The sequence below is a fragment of the Xiphophorus maculatus genome, chromosome 13 (genome assembly GCF_002775205.1).
Source record: "Xiphophorus maculatus strain JP 163 A chromosome 13, X_maculatus-5.0-male, whole genome shotgun sequence".
Taxonomy (NCBI): Eukaryota; Metazoa; Chordata; class Actinopteri; order Cyprinodontiformes; family Poeciliidae; genus Xiphophorus; species Xiphophorus maculatus.
The window spans coordinates 1,544,581-1,551,984 of record NC_036455.1 but is presented as its reverse complement, the minus strand read 5'-3'; positions in this window follow the sequence as shown (position 1 = coordinate 1,551,984).

Here is a 7,404-nt window from a genome sequence, read left to right as displayed (position 1 = left end):
AAAGGGACACATTTCCCTCCGCCCCCTTTAACTTGTCATTAGGACATGAATGCTGATTGCACAATGCAAAAGCCTTAAAATAATGAGACCATCTGCTTTTAGAATAGCTCCTGAAAAAAAAAACTTGGCTTTAACCACACAATGCTGGATGCCAGTGGGCACAAAATCTACTGGGAAAATGAGGGTTTGAATTACAGCACTAAAGAGTCGTCTGCAAGCTGGCAGCAAAACTTAGATGCATTCTGTCTGCTGGTCTTCATGTGAATAAGTATCTCCTATCGCAGAACACAAGATACGTGGGACAAATGTTTAGCCCACAAACGGAAGATAAAATGCATATGCGGCAATGTCGTTGCAGCACAAAAAGGAAATGTTCTGCTGATCGCTTCAACGGTCAAAGAGAAAAATAAAAATGATCTAATTTAATCGCGTTTAAGTTGCAGCCAAATTAACCGCGAGTGATTATGTTCTCAGAGGATAATACCAAAAAAATTTTGCACGTGGACAAGATTTACTAAACGGTGCATATGAGCATGAGATCACCATGCAGAAACTGCAGACCTGCTAAAAGTGCCAAAGCTACCAACTAAATGCCCAGCAAGGCTTAAGGAAATATGTTGCATTTAATAGCCTGTGAAAGGGCTGCTTTATTCAAGAAATAAACTTTTACCTTTTCATAAACTGTAATGGATGATTACAGCTCAACAACATTTAGATTTAAAGCTATTCCTTTGTAGCTGGAAAGTCTTGTCTCCATAAATACAAAGATTCCGACTGTACCGTCAAAGCTTCAAGGCTTTAATTTCACTTGGATTATTTTTAAGTGAGCTTCTGCTCAGTCATTAAGTCACACCAACTTTATTTGTGTGGCTCATTTCAGCAACAAAGCAGTTTAAAGGGCTGCACATGATGAACACACAACACTGTAACCAGTTGTGAACTAACAGCAAACAATACATTTTGTCAAACACTCATTAAAAATAATTATCATCACAAAAATATCAGATATATTAATCAGTGTTCCAGTTACTATTAATCAAAGACAGCTACAAAAAGGTAGATTTTTAGTAAAGATTTAAAGGAACTCATTGTTTTCTGGAAGTTTGTTCCAGATTTGTGGCGCATAGAAGCTGGATGCTGCTTCTCCATGTTTGGTTCTGGTTCTGTGGATGCAGAGCAGAACCAGAAGACCTGAGGGGTCTGGAAGGTTGATGCATCACCAGCATGCTGCTGCTCACTTTCTCACTAAAACTAAAACTATAAAAAGTATGTACTTTTGTCCTTTGTACAGACGAGAAGCATTCTTCCCTCTCAGAAACACTTTCAGCTAAGCTATAGCTGATAAATATTAGTTGCTTTTTCCGTCTGTCTAGGAAGATTTCTAGTCTGAAAGTCTGGAGTACCACATTCTGTGTCTTAAGATTCCTCTGATCTCAGTGTGTGGATGTGTGTGCGTGTTTGTCTGACATTAGCAGGATAAATAAAAATCAAATGCTGCTTTGAGAGGAGAAAAACATTGCACACCTTTAAGAAAGCTTTCTTCAAAGCCCCTCAACCAAAGCCAGAATTTCCTTCTTGAAGCATCGGTGAAATCAAAAACAACCAACATCACATTTATGCTCCTGTTTAGTTACAAAGATGTGTGAGGTTTTTTTTTTTTCTGGAAAAATTCTTGCTGCTGTCGGAGAGCAAACGCATTATCAAAAAAAGTTTCAAACTACAAACACAAAGTTAAATTCGCCCAGCTTTTCTTTTCCCTTTTGTTTCAAGTGTTTCAGAGACTGTTTTTGTTGTGTTGATTTCTCTTAAAAGGGTTGCAAATTGTGACAAATTAGTGTTCTCTTAATTTCCGATTGACGTCAAGTGTTATCTTTGATAATTAAAATCCTACAATAAAAACCTGAGTCCTGTTCAGCTAAATGGATTGAACCGTGGTTTAAAAAGGCAGGCACAAATAAGGAATTTAAAGATGCTCTTTACGGCTACATTAGAAATATTTTCTCAGTAAGTCTTGTTGGAGGAGGAGCTTCTTAGTCTGTTTCCAAAGCAGCTTCCGCTGCACAGGAGAGAAACAGACATGCAGGGAGAACCAGGAGGAGCTTTTGGCCTACATAGACGCCCTTGTGGGAAAGGCTGAGAGTCTTTGATTCTCTTTGAGCAGGCATTTTGTCATGTTTTATATCATTCAACTAATAAAACATAAGTCCTTGACTAAAGACTTGGACTCCCTCTGGACTTTGTGCTGTATGGACATCTTTGATTATTCTTAGACTTGCTCCCTCCTCTCACTTCTGCAAATATCTAATGCAAAGTTTACTGCCTAAACATATTCATTTGTTGTATATTAGACAGGTTTTAGGCTTGATGCTTATGAGAAGATTGTTTTTAATCTATTTGTGAGCGAGTTGGTGTCATTGCTCCTTTTGGGGCTCTGCTGTGAAATCTGTCAGCTCAAAACCAAGTCCTTGAATTTCTGGGCCCAAAAATAATTTGTAAATATTAAATTATCAAGCTGGAGAAAATTCTGATTAATCAATTCTTTGATAGGACACATTAAGTGATTAAGTTACATAGTGACACTGAGATATAAAGTTAAGTGGAATCAGCAAATTCTAGGTAAGACAAGTTGTGGTCCCCATGACCTCAGTTGGGCGGAGCTTATTTATATTGAATGAGAGAGACCCCAGATTGAATCCTTGATGAACCCCACATGTGATTTTTGTTTGCTACGATTATCTTGAATTCCCAAATGACCAAGACATTTTGCAGAGTACTAAACAATCCCTTCTCGCTTCTTTAAAATGTTGTGGTTTATCCAGTAGTTGGGATTTTATTTAATAGTTTATAAATCTGTTTTTTTCTAGCCTCACACCCTTTATTTTGCTTTAAATGTAATGTAAATTTGGTGCGTCATGGTGGCTTTCCTCCAACCGGTCCAGCAACGATTCTCCTACCTGTACACACATATGCTCTTTAGTTTCTGTGCTGTTTGCAGCTGTTTATTATTATAAAATGTTTGATTTTCCTGTAAGTGATTTACCTTAAAATGAAGACAGACTTATACAGAGGGCAAAGCGTATTATAGTGCGGTAAAAGGTGAATTTCCAAGCCTGAAATCCAACGGTTTCGCCCCCGGCTGTTTTCTCTGCCTCAGAGACATTTTAAACTGCGAGATGTGAGGGGGTTGGGAATTTCATTGTTAAGTGGGCTTGGATACAGCTAAGAGCCGAGAGCTGGTGTTTAACAGGACTATTAACAGAGAGATGGGAGATCAATACAGCAAGGTAGAGAGGAGGCCCCGTCTCTGTCACCGTGATGTGTTATTAGTGCCTGACAGAAGAGCGATCTGGCTTCCTTCCAGTTCCCCGGCTTTGTCACGTACTTTGCTCCACAGCAATTATACCAGAAGCCCCTCTTTCCTCTTTAAGCTCCAGATTTAAAGCCTGTAAATAACCATTTCATAAATTACAACATACATTAACAAGTGTTGGAGCATGATGGGCTCCCCTAACATAACAAATAACACCTTTACCTCAGAGATCTATGCTCTGGCTTTCAAACAACTGCAGTATACAGCTGTGATGCCTCCAAGGACCTGTATAATGCAGATAGTCTCTCTCCTACGTTCATACTCACAGCCAGGATTTTAATGTCTTTCCCCACCTTTAGGAACCAAATGATGTTACAGCATACCCCGAGGTACCAAGAGGCTTTACATGAATCCTGTTTCTGATGAATACAGCAGGCATCCCAGGAAGCTCAGCTATATTCTCATTTCTGAGCTCAAGCAGGAACAGCACAAAACTGCTGCTCTGTTTGACTTGTTAAAAGGTGTAACCGCTGGCAGGAATTGATTTTAGCCTATGTCAGTGCACAGGATTACCTCTAAGTGTTATATTTTTAGAAATCCCTGCAGGATGTCAAGTGAGGTCAAAGAATACTAGCAGGAGGTCACTGTGTGTTCAGATTAAATCCTTCAAGTAACCCAGTAAAATTATTTAAATAAAACAGAAAAATCTTGAATTTATGCTGAAAACACACTCTCCTTGAGCTTTACTTAACAATAACATAACTTAGCATTTTTGTGCTATTTTGTATGTTTGCAGAGCCTGAACAACATAATACAACTTTAATGTTTTGCAGAGTCCTTAATACAAACCATCACAGTTAACAAATATAATTCCTTTCCTAACCAACCGACATCACTTCCACAAGTGCAAAAACTTATCTGATCTTAGTTGCAGATCCCCCTTGAGCTTGTCTACATTTTGTCGTGCTATAAGCAAAAACTGTAATGTATCTTATGGGGATTTCATGCGATAGGTCATCACGAAGTTTGTCATACATTGTTCAGGTCACCTTACTCTAAAAATCAGTGCAACTATTTTCCTTCAGATATCACTTAATTAGTGAAACTATTTGTAATTAAATTTCTGCACAAGCACAGCTGTTCTGTGAAAACCTTAGAAAACAGAACTGAACAAACGGCATGATGAAGAACAGAGGAGTTGGATCAGGGATAAAGTTCTAGCAGAATTCAGTTTATGTGAGAATGGAAAGGGCGTGGCTCAGTGGTAGTCCAACCAAAACATGACCAGCCACCTGCATGAGCAAGGAGAGGATTATTCTGAAACATGCACAATCAGAGAAGCATCCAAACAGACCAAACTAATTCTGGGACGGCAGCAGGGAAAGTCTGTTAACATGACAACTATTAGCCTTGCACGCCAAAGATCTATACTTTATGGAAGAGTAAAGTTGCAGTTTGTCATAAACTATGTAGGAAACACAGCAAGCATGTAGAAGAAGATGTTCAATGATGGATGGAGCTCAATGAAAAGGGGATCCTGGAAGAAAAACAGTAAGAGGGTGTGAAATACTTGAGGGCAACAACATGGCCCAGTCAACGTCCAGACCTAAGTCCAATGAATTTGTATTTGCAAAGAACAGTGGGAATAAATTTTGCTCTAGATGTGCAAAGGCAGTGGAGAAAAAACCCAAAATTATTCTGGTTGATGGTCTACTGCACAAAAACACACATTCGAGTTAACAGTTGTAATATTATAACTTGTGAAAAGTTCAAGGGCTTTGAATACTAATTAAAATAATCAAAATGCAACAAGAGGATGAGTCATATGGGAGGACCAGGAAGGAATTAACTCAGCATTGTGTTTGAGTTAATAATCTCATCAATAATCTTATTATTGTCGCATCAATAAAGTAAAAATTGATTTGATGGTCACCATTTTGCATTTAATTACATATGCTAAAGCTGCCCTCCTGCCTCTTATCTCATGTGCAAACTAACCCAATTAAGAGAGTTCAACATGACAAAGGCTGGAAGAGTAGAAAACCTTAGTAAAAGAAAAATCAGATGCACTTCTGGCTAAAGGTTTTATGAAAAAATACATACACTGTTTGTTTCTGATTCTTTCGGTTGCCAATGCTCGGCGTAAAAGCTACAGAAAGGATGAAACGGAATGGATTTTCTGCTGGTTTCCCAGACTGGATCCTATTGACTTTTCCCAACACATAAGTTATGGATGTAAGAGGCCCGGGATGATTGTGCCAGTTTCATGTGTCTGTATTTTTAATGCTCCAGCTCAGACTGCAGCATTGTTTGTTTGGCACATTCCCTAGCACAGCTTTAACCTTTTAGGAGCATTGTACAACTAAATATTTGATATTATTATTATTATTATTTTTTTTTTTTTTTAAAGAAAAGTCAAAGTAATTCCTCCTCTTTCCCTCGTGCCTGGAACAGAGTGCAGCTCCGGTATGAGTTTGTCCTCCAGATGTCTCTGTGAACTCCAGATGCTCTCTGACGCTTTTTCTCCCACAATCATCCCTCTTCATTCCCACTAACAATTAGATAATGAAATATTGATTTTTAGTTAGATTCATATTGATGCTATTAGCTTTGCATTGATAAATTACTGATGCTGGAGGCCAGAGCAGGAAGACATTACTGTGTGTTAATCTGATGGATATACCTGCTTCTTCCTGCTTGGCTCTGATCGTGCTGCCACAGCAGCGGGTTGTTGCTGCATATAAATGTCTTTCATAACAATATCTCCACTAAGCCTAACCTTGGTCCAGCTTTGTTTGATTCAACGTTTTCGTTTACGAATTTACAAATCGAACTATTAAAGGAGAAGCAGCCGTTGTTGAATGTTTTATTCTACTAAAAATCTTGAGGGATTTATATTGTGTTCCTGACATTTTGTAAATTAGTTGTTGCTTTTCTATTTTGATGTATTTATTTTTTTTGCAGACTTTTGTCTGCATTAACTGATAAAATAATGACACAAATAATTCTTATAAAATCCATATATTTGTATTTTACATATTTGTGTGTAAGTGTAAAAAGTATTTTACATTTAGTAATGTAAAAAACTGAACAGTGCACATGGTTATAAAGTGTAAGAAAATTGTGCATATTTTTCAAGTTACTTTATAAAGATCTGCAATGCAATGGTATTATTATACTTCTAAATAGTATCCAGAGCTGAACATGTTAGTAAATAAATCTCGGTATAAATCCAGCTGTCCTCTGAAAATATCAGGCATTTGTGAGAGAAAATTACTGAGCAAACAGCATCGTGAAGATGAATGAACACAGCAGACAGACATCTAAAAATATAAATTGTATGGCACAACTGCAAAACGTCTGAGACAAAACAAGACAGGAAGAGTTAAAGAAGCCAAGGGACTCTTGGATACTTTGGAAGAGCTGCAGAGATTCACAAGTCAACTGGAATAAGAATTAGTGTATCGCCTCCACAAATCTGGCCTTTTGATTTAGAGCAGCTAGAAAGCAATTGAGAGAATGACACTTTTTTGCTTACCACAAGCCATAGACAACACGGCGAACTTGCACATGAAATAAAGTTGAAATATTTCCTTTATTTCGACTCTATTTCATGTGCAATTCACCACTGATTTACAGATATACAGTCTCTTCACTGTGAAAATGTTCATATCCTGCTGATGTTAGTATTTTATGTTTCATAAATGTGTTTTTAATTGCTCTAACTGCCAGGGTGTTAAAAATAGGATTTTCAGTTGCATGGTGTGGTCTGTGAAATCTACTTCCTGTTGACCACCTGCCTGAGGAGACCCTGAATGTTTTTATCCTGCTGTGTTCTTGCTGGAGCTTCAGTGATGTTTAAAGATCTTAAACCGAGACAGTGTCACTCCAAAGCTAATTTGCTTAATCAAATCTGACACAGTTTTGTTCCACAAATATTAACGAGTGCACCGAATATTATTTGAACTCAAAACATCAAAATGACTTGCAGCATGGAGGAAAGCACTGACTCTTGAACCGAGTCGTTTGCTTTTGCAGAAATACAAAATGTAGGGAATGGATCGTGACAGCCGTCAGTCCCATCGGCCACCAGA